Source organism: Equus caballus, chromosome 15 (genome assembly GCF_041296265.1).
Source record: "Equus caballus isolate H_3958 breed thoroughbred chromosome 15, TB-T2T, whole genome shotgun sequence".
Lineage (NCBI taxonomy): Eukaryota > Metazoa > Chordata > Mammalia > Perissodactyla > Equidae > Equus > Equus caballus.
In genome coordinates this window covers 47,255,174-47,268,362 of record NC_091698.1, presented here as the reverse complement: position 1 = coordinate 47,268,362, position 13,189 = coordinate 47,255,174, and the positions used below count along the sequence as shown (strand labels likewise).

Sequence of the window (13,189 nt, the reverse complement as noted above, 5' to 3'; positions counted from 1 at the left end):
GGCAGGATTTGATGTCTAAATTGTGAGGGCAGAACAGAAGTAGGTCATGAACTGGGGAAGTGTTTGAAGCAAGTTTACCCAGATCCTCAAGGGAAAGAGAGGGCTCCAGAGGACAATCGAGCTACAAACAAGAAACAAGTGATCTACCCAAATACGAGGGAAAAAGATGAGAATAAAATAACAGCTCTTCTAAGTACTTCACTAACATTCTCTCTCATAATCTTCACAACAATCCTATGAGGTATGTGCTGCTATTACCCCAGTTTTTCAGATGAAATCTCTGCCACTTCCTCTGAAATGTTATTAAACACCTTGCCTAAGGTACAATCTAGTAAGTGCCAGAATTGGAGCCTAAGTTTAGGTCTTTCTGTTCCCAAGGCCCATGTCTTAGCCACTACCCTATACTCTCACACCTCCCACTTTAGCCCAGAATGGCTATGAGATAAAACTCTGATTTTTCTCAGATATTGCTAAGGGGAGTGTGGGAACCAGGCTGAAGAAAAATGCTATTCAACAAAAGGACTACGTCTTTGGAAGGAAAATACAAACAAGGTCATACTATATGCTAGTGTGTTTAAATCAAAATAAATTATATTCTCTACCATAAACATACCACAGCTCCATTTAATTTGAAGCTTGCTGGCACTTTTAGGATGAGAAAGCAGACTTCCAAACAGGTCTATAATCCCTTATGCACAATTACAAAATCCAAAAAGCTCTAAAAACTAAAAATCTTCCATATGTTTCATGTCAAAACTCAGCTGACACTAAAACTTGGCCTGAACTGATGTGAAGTTATATATAGCCGTCATTTATCCCACATAGTGTGAATACTCCTGTTTTGCTCAGAAATATTAATGTGTATGACTAACGGTGCTGCATGAGACTACTGGGGCATTACATAACACACACAGAAAGTGCCTCTCTAAAATCTGAAAAATTCTAAATTCCAAAACTCATCTAGCCAAAGGTTTTGGACACTCTATGGACTTGTATTCCAAAGCATTTTAAAAACAATTCCCAAAAATGATTAGATCAGAGGTATTCAATCTTTAGGATTTCACCACCAATAGGTTTTCAAAAATACTTTGACAACGTAGGATTAGAATAATTTTTTTAAACTAAGTAAGGATGGTAAAAATATCCTTATCAACATCATTTTATAAAAGGTATTTTGAGACCAAAAAACACAGGAAGACCTCAATTCAATGCAAAAGACAATTCTTTAAATTAAATGAATTTAACTTTATGAAAAACACTATTTGGTCCTAACTTTTCTTATTTTACCACAGGCTGGTGAAAATTCAGCTGACACCAACACTGGTCTGGTCACAGGCATAGAGCCCAGCTAGCTACATAAAATTACTTCAGGAAGTTAAAAATGCAGACTCCCAGGCTCCATACTAGCAGATAATGATTCACAAGGTCTAGTGGTGGGGCCCCAAATCTATATTGTCTTTTAGAAAGCTGGTGGGTTGTTTCCAATGTGCAGCCAAGCTTCCGAACCACTGGTCTAGTCTGTGGGATCCAGTTCTACTCTCCCTTCCTCACCCAAATTGTTCTCTGAGAGGCTAAGGGGAGCAATATAGGGATGTTTCCAAGTAGGGAGTCTGCCCAACTGACTGTTTCTAATACAAGCTATTTCTCCAACAGTCAACGCTGGACCAGCTGGTCAACTTGAAAAATGAGGCTGTTAGCAGGGGAACAATAGACATTACGTAGTAGACGAGTGAGAAAAACTTGTTGAAGCAAAACTCCTCTATGAAAAGGTGTGGCTTCCAAAGTTTCCTTTCTCTTCAACTCAAAGATTCTATATAAAGCCTAAGTTCAGCATAGGTATATTTGTCTTTAGCTAAAATAATAATAATAATTTAAAAAATATATATGTGTGTGTATGTGTATTATACATATGTGTGTATTATATATGTGCATGTCTATGTCTATCTACTTATCCCTTCATAGCTGTCTCCCGTGTCCAGCTTCTATGCTAGGTCTATGATTTTGGCCTTTTTTTTTCCATCTTCAGAGGGACTACAAGGATTACTAGTATTACTTCAAACAATACGATGACAAATCACTAAAACAATTAAAAATCCATAGCATGCTTGATGTTTTATGTAGCAGACTACATTCTCCAACATTCCAAAAAGATAAAATAATTCTTGTGATTTCTCTATTTTTTGGAAAAAGTTTCTTATTCTCTTAAGTTACCGTTTAAAAGAAATCTTAAGAATAAACATAGCTAATACCTTTAAAAACACAAAACTTTCCATCTAATAAGGACTCAAAGTTCTTTCCCAGTTAAAAAAATTATTGGACCCTTCTAAAGCAAGGCTAAATGGTAAGGGACGGGGGAGACAGAAAGGACATATAAACAACCCCTACTCCCACGGGGTTAATCACTAAATCCTATTTGACCAGAATCCCTTGGTCTTTAACCCTTGCAAACAAAACGGATTTCTTGCACGGTATTTGTCTAGGGCTTCCAACCATAAAACAATAATTGTGTTATGTCACTGTGTACTGCTATTTACCTGAACTCATCACTATGTTGGCAACAGAGGGTTGAATCTTTCATGATTTGCTCCATAACCTGTCCCCTTCTTATACTCCCAGACCAAATTCAACTTTCTTCTGGAACTAGATTACCAGTATTTACAGTTACTGTACAGCAGTGGTTCTCAAAACATAGTCCCCGGCCCATCAGCATCAGTATCACCTGGGAACTTGGTAGAAATGCAAATTCTCAGACCCAGATCTATTGAATCAGAAACCAGGGGTGGGGCCCTGCAATCTGTGTTGTAATAAGCCCTCCAGGTGATTCTGAAGCATGCTTATATTTGAGAACCACTGGTACACAGCAAGTAGAAAAATGTGTTTCCTTCTGTAGATACAAAGCCAGGGGTACTATATATTCTATCTTGATATGATAATTAAGACATCTAATTAGAAGACATAATCTTCTCACAACTCCTACTCTCAATCTAGTGTGTTTTATTTTTATGAGTTAAATAAGAAAAGCCTCAATCAGAGATTTAGTCTGAAATGTATACTTAACAGGCATTAGTTCCCATCCAGCTCTGATTTCATACAATACCATTTACATCCTCTTACATCTAAAGCTTGAAAAAAGAATCTTCATAATATGAACCTCAGACACTTCAGGAATTCTATATAATAAAATATGAACTAGGTATGAATATATCAAACTTACTAGAGAAGAAAAGTTCAATTATTTGCTACATCTTAGAATTGCATTCAACGGAGAATTAAAGTTTAGGATTTTTTTTACCTTCATACCTCCAAGTTAATAGAATTAAACCAGAATATACTATTCTTCAAAAGCTTCTAGCTAGGCAAAGTTTTACTATATTACTTCTTGCTTTCAGTGGGGATAAAGCAGAGCCCTGGCAGGCACATTTCGTCTGTCTGCAAGGCTGCAGAACAACATAGTTACATCTGTCCAACAGTATTAAAACAAAGGTGCCGTAAACCCTGAAGGTGAGTGTCATACATCAGCACTAGCCTACGTAATAAAAAGACACCAAAACCACTATCATCAAACAAAAGTAAGCTCTCACTAGGTAATTACGTTCTGTTCTGCCCCTGTTAATACTAAAATCACTATGCTGAAACTTCACCTCCCCTGAGATTATTGCATTTTAATGGATGGGTGAGACCAGTCTATAGTTCACAAAGAACCTACTTTCAAAAAGCAGGTAATTCCCATGCAACTGTTTCACAGTACAAACAAAAGGAGAGAGCCTTCTAATGATTACTACACAAGTAGCTCAACACATTAAACACAACAAAAATAGCATAAAAGAAAACCACAGACCAACTTCCATGCTACAAACACATACTTTCAAATGAAACATGAGCAAATAAAATCAAGCAATTTATTTAAAAATAAAACAAAACAAAAACATTTTGATCAAATAGGGTTCAGCCTGGAAATGCAAGGATGGTCTAAAATTAAGAAATATAAAAATGTATTTTGTATTAACAGGCAAAGGAAAAAAAAAACCTACATGAGTACCTCAATAGTTGCCAGAAACATATATATATTATGATTCTACTTTTAAAAATGTTTATATGTATAAAAAAGGTCTAAAAAGCAAAAAAATCAGAATGTTTTGGGTAGCAAAATTAAAGATCATTTTATTTATATTTTTTCTGAATTATTATTTAAGAGTATGGTTTCTTCTATAATCAGGGAGAAATGTTATTTTCATTTACATATTTAAGTCTTTTCTTTTTCCTGTTCTTTCTCAAGTACGTGTGTCAAATGTACACTAGAGGGCTTGACTTCCTGCCGCATGAGGCGGTCAGCCCACTTTTGGGATGTGCGCTAGACAAAGCTGCCATACCTTCACTTTTTTAAAGGTCCTTCTGTAGGAACACAGAAAAAATATAATCAAGTAAGTTTAAAAATACGAAAAGTGTGATTACAATTGCAAATAATATGGATGCATATGAAAAAATACCGTAAGAGAATATGAAAAAGAAAGCAGCTATTAAAGCAACAGAGACTGACATCTGGAAATGTTGTTTTAAATTGCTTTATTGTTCTCAAAGTATTTTTAAAATACACAAAACTGAGTAAAAGGAGAAAAAAAAGGCTGCCCACCCCTTCATGGGGCCACTTTTCCAATCTTTGCTACTGTTGCTATGTATTCACCTGATACCAAAAAGATGATAGCCCCTCAGATCCTTTTTTCTTCTCTTTCTCATAATCTCATTTCATTCATTCATTCATTCATTCACTCATTTTTTGAAGAGGTAATACAAACACAATTCAAAAAAATGTTTACATATATAAATATACACAAAGACATATGATGAAATCCCATTCCCACTCCCAGTTCTTTTATTGGTTACTTATACATCATTTCAGAATTTCTTTTTGCAATTACAGCAAATACGAATGTATATTCCTTCTCTCTCTCTCAACACAAACATTAGCAGACTAAACACACTGTTCTATACCTTGTTCCTTTTCTAAAAATCGCAATATATCTTAGAGCTCTTTCATATCAGTACACAGATCTTCAATCTTGTTTTACAACTGTACAATATTCCATGGTTTGGATGTACCAAAGTTTATTTAACCAGTTGCCTGTTAACAAACACTGGAGTCATCCCTATCACGCTATTACAAACAATGCCAAGCATAAACACATACATACATCAAGTTCATTTCTGAATGAGCCTTTCATGAAGCTTCTGAAGTGGTTCAGTATATTAGACTACCACAAGGTCACACGTTCACCAGGCTGAGAAGTTAGCTTCTTTTCTGGTTCTCATATACAGCAATATGTAGCAAAAGACTTAATAATTCCTTGAACCAAGCAATTGTACTCTTAGGGGACTTATGTCACAAAAATAAAGTGACTAAACAAAACACCCAAGATGAAGCCATTTCTATAAAAAAAAAAAGCATACATACACACATGCATATTCATGAATATGCATAGAAAGTATTAAATATATCCATCAAAATGTATGGTGGATCTAAGGAGAACTTTGTAGTTTTTCCCCCCTTTTTGCCTATCAATACTTTTTAATTTTACAGTGGCAAATATGTACTATTTCTGCAATATAAAATTAAAAACAAAATGTTAATTCAAATTAAGCTGGATACATTCCTTCAGTCTGTCTTGTATCTGTACAGTGCTTCAGAGCTCATAAAGTACGTTTATGTGCATCATTTAATTCTTACACTAACCCTATGTATTTTCATTTTATCCAAATGGAAAAGGAGGCAATAGATGGTTAGGCAGTTCTGCCCAAAGTCATTCAAATAGAAAGCTGGCAGAAACAAATTTCAAACCTAGATCTTCTGACTTCAAATCCAGTGTGCTACAAAAACATGATCGCTGCTTCCTTAATTTTAAGAATACCTTGAGAGTTAATCACATAATCAGAATTTGATAAATGAGTTAAAATTACACAGCATAAGGCCTCAGTCCCTAATGCTCCTATGATCAGATCTCACTGAAAGGAGAACATTGACATACAACTCCCAAAACTCCAAAGTCAGAGGAGGCTGTGGGTTTTCAATATCCTCCTCAATAAGACACCTAACTGGCAAACTGTAAGTCTAATATGGGCTAAAAAGCATGCATAAGAAAAGTAGCATCCTCTTAAGCTGGAAGATTCTCACTTTGAAGACAACCTTTGCCTTTGCTACCAGCATAGACTCCTGCTCTGGTTCTGCAGCACCGCGGGGTGTCTCCAATCACCTTATGGAATTTCAAAATATGAATAAGCCATACTTTTCAGGGGAGGGGATGATTAAGAATTTTTTAAAAGTTTGGGACTTACTGACTAGGATGATAATAACTTGGCTATTCTCTCCAAATGTCTCCCCTTCTTTCCTATAAGATTATACAGGTTATTTTACAATGCACATAGAGATCACTGATAAATCTTGGTTTGGTAATTAAAAAAATATATATATATAAATATACATATATATATATATATATTTATTTTTGGTAAGGAAGATTGGCCCTGAGCTAACATCCATGCCAATCTTCCTGTATTTCACATGCAGGATGCCGCCACAGCATGACTTGATGAGCAGTGTGTAGGTCCACACCTGGGATCCCAACCTGTGAACCCCAGGCTGCTGAAGTGGAACATGCGAACTTAACCACTATGACACCAGGCTGGCCCCTGGTAAAAATATATTTTAACTCATCATTCCTCAAACTATGTCTCATATAATTCTGTTCCAAAAGATGTGTAGGTATACTGCAGAGGGGAAAAAGAGAAGTCATGGTCAAATATAATGTACCCCTTTTGGAGATCCACAATTCACAATGGTCATTGACATAATAAAGGCTCTAGAGAGGTCCTGCATTACAGAAACCTTTGTTTAACTCAGTTTATCTTGACAAAAAATTCTACTGTGGCATAATTATTCACACCTTGTGCTCAGGGAAACTGGTTGAATAAACGTAACTATTAATTGAACATCCATAGGATATGGGAAAAATGGATCATTCTTAAATCTTTCCTACCACACAACATTAATTCTTCAAAAAGTCCTTGCTTTCAGTCTAGTGAACTCCTTCCTCTTCACCCACCAAAGCCTAACTCAATTAGCACCTCATTTGAGAACTCATCCTCCTCTGCTCCATATATTACTAAATATTCCTTTCTCCTGGTTTAGCTAGCATTTTATTCACATATTACCTCACTTACCACCAGTTCATCCATCTGTCTCCTCACTAGCTTGTGAGGTCTTTGAGAGTAAGTTTGATGATATTTTCAGTACCTTGAACAGTGTAGAACATATGTGAGCTTCATGATGAAGAAGTAAATAATTTCACTACAGGGTAATAGTTCCCAGAATTCAATACTTGTATTTCTAAACCATTATTGATACCCTATGAACAACTTAAGAATGTTATGCTTTCTCCCTAAAGCTTGCATCCATAACTGAGCAACTGTGGTCACGGTTAACTCAGTTGTGACAGGACCTCTGGCCAAACCGATTCCTAGCTTTTACTTAGGTGATTTTTGTTTCTTTGCTTTTTGTTTGTTTTTTCAATTTACCAGAAGTGTTCAACAAATTTCATTATTTTTTTAGATCTTTGTGCCTTTGCATCTGCTGGTCCCTGCTTGGAACACTGTCTCAAGGTTTTATTCATCCAAAAGGCAAGACTACGCATCCTTTAAGAATCAGCTTAAACAATCTCTTCTCTGGAAAGCCTTCATATCCCCCCATCCTTTCAGAAAGAGTTAGGAATTCCTCAAGTCATATGTTTGTGCATCTGTTACTATATTATCAGGCACTGAACTGAGTGCCAAAGATAGAAGGATGAAGATATGGACCTTGCCCTCATGGAGCTCATGGTCTAGTGAGGAAAACAGCCACATGAACAAATAACCCCACTATAATCATATGAAATGCAACACCAATAGGAAGATTTATGGAATATTATGACTTACCAATTACTTTGTTTGTTGCTTTATTAAACATTATTTATGATCATGTTAGATAGATATTTGAATTGGACAGAAGTCCATGAAACTCTAAGGATTTCCACTGGAGTTGTCTTCTGAAGAAGTCTTCAGTTGTCTTCTGAAGAAACTGTGTCCTGGGGGCTCTTTTTGTACATGCTACAGTCTGTGGGACAGACAATGCATGAAACCAACCCTACTTCTTTGGCAACAAACAACTGGACCAGGACTCAGAGCCCTAACTAAGGACAATCTATAGGTTGAACTTGAGGGAGATCACCTAGGACAGGGCTTGGCTCAAAATTCTGTCCAATAGGGGCCCTCCGTTTTAGAAAGCAACAAACCTATCCAATCAGATACTTTCTCTTGGGTAATACAAATGGTGGTGAACAAAATAAAAGAAGGCAGGTCTCCAGAGTTCAAATTCTATTCTAAATACTGCTAAGTTATCATTCTGTAAGGTTTTGAAAGCACTACAGCCAAGGGACAATATGGCTGCTGAGATGATTTCCCTTCAAGTTTTCATTAAAACCCTCATCATCAAAGGCGATACGTGTGTGCCTCTTCCTTGCAACCTACAATGGCCTAACACAGCATATTACCACTTTTGAAATTAGGAAACAGGCTTAAAGGCTTCAATAGCTTGACCAAAGTCACTCAGTTGGTAGGTGGCAAAGCCAGAAATCAAAGACCAGGTCAGCCTGATTCTTCTAGAATACCCACCAGTTACATGGGTAAATAGCCTCAAAATCGACTAATGGTAAGTAGAGGCTGACAAAGGTCAACGGAAAGAGACTCAAAAGGAAGAGTTTATGCACAGAGAACAGAAATGTTCTGGAAGTCAGTATGGTGGGGGATGTGAAGAGGGGGCACAATGGGTTTCACCTTGGTCAAGTTAATCTATAATTCTAACGTGGACCTCTCCCCTGAGCTCCAGACTGTCTGTCCCTCTTACTTGAACATAACATCTACAAGGGCAGGAGCTCAATCTCTAGTTTGTTCACCACAGTCTAAAACAGAGCCTGGCTTATAGTAAGTGTTTAATAAATATTTGTTGAATAAATGAATAACTGAATGAATTCTAAAAGAAGCTAAAGGAACATTTTACAGTGGATTAGAGGGAGGGTTACCATGAAAGAGACTCCAGGGGTCATTTACAAGTACAGTTAATCCTCATAATTTGTGGATCTCATATTTGCAAATTCACCTACTTGCCAAAATTCATGTAGAACTCCAAAAATTAAGACTCATGGTGCTTTCACAGTCATTCACAGGATTGCACAGAGTGGCAAAAGTTTTGAGTCACCCCTTGGGCATGTTCCCAGCTAAGGTCGAACAAGACAGCATTCTGCCTTCTTGTTTCAGCTCTCACACAGAGATGACTAAAGGACACAGACGGTAGGGGGCAGTGCAGTGTAGTCCAAGAAGCTCTGGCTCTGGGGCCAGTAGGACAGGGTTTGAACCCTAACTCTGGCACCAGTTAGGGGGCAGCCTCAGACAAGTCATTTAACACTTCTGAACCTCATTTTCTCTTTTGTAAATTAAAGGCAATAGAATCTGTCAGGAGTTATATTTAGGATTTAAGATTATACTCGATGTGAGATATTTATATATGTACATATTTTCCCTGCAATGGTTCAGTATTTGCTAATTTGGTGTTCTAGGTGACTTTATAGACCATAATTACACTGACTAATGAGAATCAACTGTAATTATTTATAACAAAATAACAGAAAGATATAGAAAACAATTATTTGGATGGAGTGGAGGCCAGTGGCAGCCTTCAAGAAGACTTTTTCTTTTTTTTTTGGAGGAGGATTAGCCCTGAGCTAACTACTGCCAGTCCTCCTCTTTTTGCGGAGGAAGCCTGCCCCTGAGCTAACATCCGTGCCCATCTTCCTCTACTTTATATGTGAGACGCCTACCACAGCACGGCTTGGTAAGTGGTGCCATGTCCGCACCTGGGATCCCAACCTGTGAACCCCAGGCCGCCGAGAAGCGGAACATGCGAACTTAACTGCTGCGCCACCGGGCCGGCCCCTTCAAGAAGATTTTGAAAGAGGACCTCACCAGGCACATATGACGTGGAAAAGGAGAAAGAGCAGCACCTGAAGAGAGAGGTCCAGGTGTGTGAAATAACAGGCAGGTTCAGGAAATGGCACTTCAGAAAGTCCAGAGCAGTAGGACATGAGAAGGTGTTCTGACATGGGGCCACAGTGCTTCTCTGTGCCCTGTACACACCCTGTACTGCAGAACCTCTCCTGCATTGAATTCTTGGTTTACAGGTCTCTTCCATTAAACCGTGAACTCCTTAAAGGCAAGGTCTTTAGGAAGAAATCATAGCTATAGTCCTTTAAATTCACAAACGAGTAATTACTAAAGACAAATACACCCAAAAAGACCGTACAAAAATAACTTCAGTTTTCAACTGCAGCCTTAGACCAATTCACAATAGTGACTAACTCATAGACTGTCAATTTGTCCAGGACTTTTCTTTGATGATTGCTAATAATTCTGTCATAAATTTTTCTTATTGTTCTAGACACATGGGCATTTGTTAGAACAGCTTTAAGATCTTCCTCTTTTTAGTGTGATTTATTAACAGGGCTCAAACATATGGTCCATTAGACAATGCTGCCTCCTCAGAGTAAAGATTCCTTTTCATTCCCTCTATTAGACTTATTTCTCTATATACAAGTCAGTCTTACCATAGTAAAATACAAGGAAGCATACCGATACATATGTTACAAATAGAATAAGAAAAACAATAAGAATTTTTCACAAAAGTTTGCAAAATTCTGGCCAAAACACAGTGGGCATGGTGTTAAACTCACTGCTTATATTTCACCACTGAGAACTAGGAAATACAATTCCAATTTATGTAAAGTCATGAAACTCAGTACTGTTAGAATCTACTAGGTTTCGTACACGTGTATTTTCTCTCCCAGACGCTCTCTCACACACACACAGCCTAAGGGGCCCATCAGGCTTATCCCAATACTTCAGTTTCCTCCATGGCCCAAAACAAAACCCTCACTGTCCAACATCTAAACTAATACTTTCTAAACTCTAAAGTCTCAATCAAAACTAAGTGTGGTGAGTGAGTTCGTCCCCGTAAAATTCTTGGCATAATTTTATTTAGGCACAACACAGTCTGCACTATTATCTAGAAACATATGGCTACAACCAACACTATTGAAACCAAACTGATACACCACGAAGGTGAATACAAATTCTCTATAGAACAGAGAATGTTTTTGAACTGATTCAATATTATATTATCCATAGGCTGAGTGTTATCAAATTACACTCTGCTGTAGAGCTATGCCATGTCCTATATTTTACGACAAACTAGCCTGGTCAGGTCCTTACTTATACAGCAAACTCTCTGCCACTCCGGTTAAGCTGTTTAAAGTATAATCCAATTCTATCTACTTAAAAAAATAATAATACATTTTAAAATTTCTTCCTGCTAGTAAACCCTTCTCGCCTGCATTTTCAGAAATTATCACCAAAACGACAATACTGGGACAAAGACTCTAGAGAGGAAATAATGATCAAATACCATTTTAAGGAAGACAAGAATGGTTTACCACTGACAAAACAGATTAAAGTTCCCAACCTTGTAAAGCTGCCTGTACAGTGTATTCCGCCTCTCTTGCTCTCACCTTCCAGCTGCCTGGAAGGGGCAAGTGGAAAATGTTAGTTTCCACGAGACAGGAGAATGAAATTTAAGGGGTGGGAGGGGGTAAAAGACTAACTTGCGGAAAGGAAGGCAGAAGAGAAGCAGCCAAGGTCCCTAACTCAAATTAGGCATCAAGAATGAGGGCTGGAGTAAAGGGGGAGATGGAAGAAGTAGAAAAAACTCAGAGAACGCTCGGAGTCCAGAGAATGGGGGAGGGGCGAAAACGCGCAACTCCTCCCACTTCCCGCCTGGAGAAGGGGACCGGGGGATGCAGCACCGGTCTATTTGCCCAGCATTGTTGCACTGGGATGGGAGGGGAACTCGCAAGCCCGAGATTTCAGTCCGAGCATTAGAAGGGGGCGGAGGGGGCTCAGGGAAGTCGGGGGGCGGGGAAGGAACAGCGCGCCTGTGCGGGGAGAAAGGGACTAAGATCCCCCCTAGCGCCCCCGAGGGGCAGAGGGTAACCCCAGCGGACGCCCCTTCTCGCCGATGGCCGCGACGTGGGACCCGCAGGCTCACCCTCCCCACAGGAGCTCGGGCAGGCGCGGGCCGCCCCTCAGCCCCGACGGCGACAGAAAGCGAGGCGCAGGGCGCCCCCAGAGCCGGGAGAGCGAGGCTTCCCGCGGGTCCCCTCCCCACTATCCCGGGCGCCCGAGCCCACCTGGGCTGACCAGAAGCCCCTCCTCCAGACCGCACTCCGCCACTCCTCCGAGAGCCTCAGCCGTCGCCACAGACGTCGCCGTCGCCAGGACAGCCTCGGCCTCCAGTACCAAAGCGTGAGCCACAGCACGGCAGAAGCGCCGCTACCACTCGCCAGGTTACCTCTTACCGCACACTGGCTCCTCACCCCGCCCCCGAACCCAAGCCATTGGTTGCTGGGCACCGCCCCACTCGTCTATTGGACCAAAGAGGATGCCGCTCAGTCGCCTAGACGAGCACGTGTGGTGCTTATTGGTTTAAATGTGAAGCAGTTTCCGCCCACTCCTTCAGAAGTTCCAGCTTCTGATTGGTAATAACATCTGTCTTTTCGCTCCCTTCGTTCTTTCCCTCCCGGTGGAGCGCCTCCTCGCGGGAGACACCGGTTCTGATTGGCTGAAAGAGGGCCACGCTAGTCCTGGATAGGTATTGGGCCAGGGACGCGTCCAGCCCCCACGTGGGGGAGGAGCCCAAGACGCAGCACCTCTGGGTTTGTTTACACAGGCTCTTGCTCCTGCTTCCTTCCATTGGCTGAGACAGCAGCCCCTCCCACTTGGTTGCGCCACTCAGTCTCTCCAGGAGGGGCGTGGGGGCGGACCTCCGTGGGATTTCCCCACCTGTCAATTATAAAGGGAGGAGCTTTGCTCAAGGCTGGCTAGGGGCTGGCGCTCCGTTCCTTTGAGGAAAACTGGGGAGCTGGGCTCCTTGGAAGGGATGGAAGGAAGCAGAGGACTCTTCCACATTTCTAAAAACAAACCTAGCTTCTTGAGTGCTTTAAAAAAAATAAAACCTTATTTTCCCCTTGGATTTAGGGTGTCCAGTCTTTGCTTGCTA

At 40.0% G+C, this 13,189-nt stretch overlaps 1 protein-coding gene across 14 annotated transcripts in view; it reads right to left on the bottom strand.

The window, feature by feature from the left end:
* The window catches only part of PAIP2B (poly(A) binding protein interacting protein 2B), a 32,062-nt gene extending 19,156 nt beyond the window's left edge, over positions 1–12,906 (bottom strand). For 13 of the 14 annotated variants that reach the window (XR_011426379.1, XR_011426380.1, XR_011426381.1 and 10 more), the window contains exon 1: positions 12,321–12,559. The gene's annotated coding sequence lies outside the window, so the exon portion shown is untranslated. Of the gene's footprint in view, positions 1–12,320 lie in introns of all 14 variants that reach the window. The other variant, XR_011426388.1, reaches the window with a different exon arrangement.
* Positions 12,907–13,189: the final 283 nt, after the last annotated feature.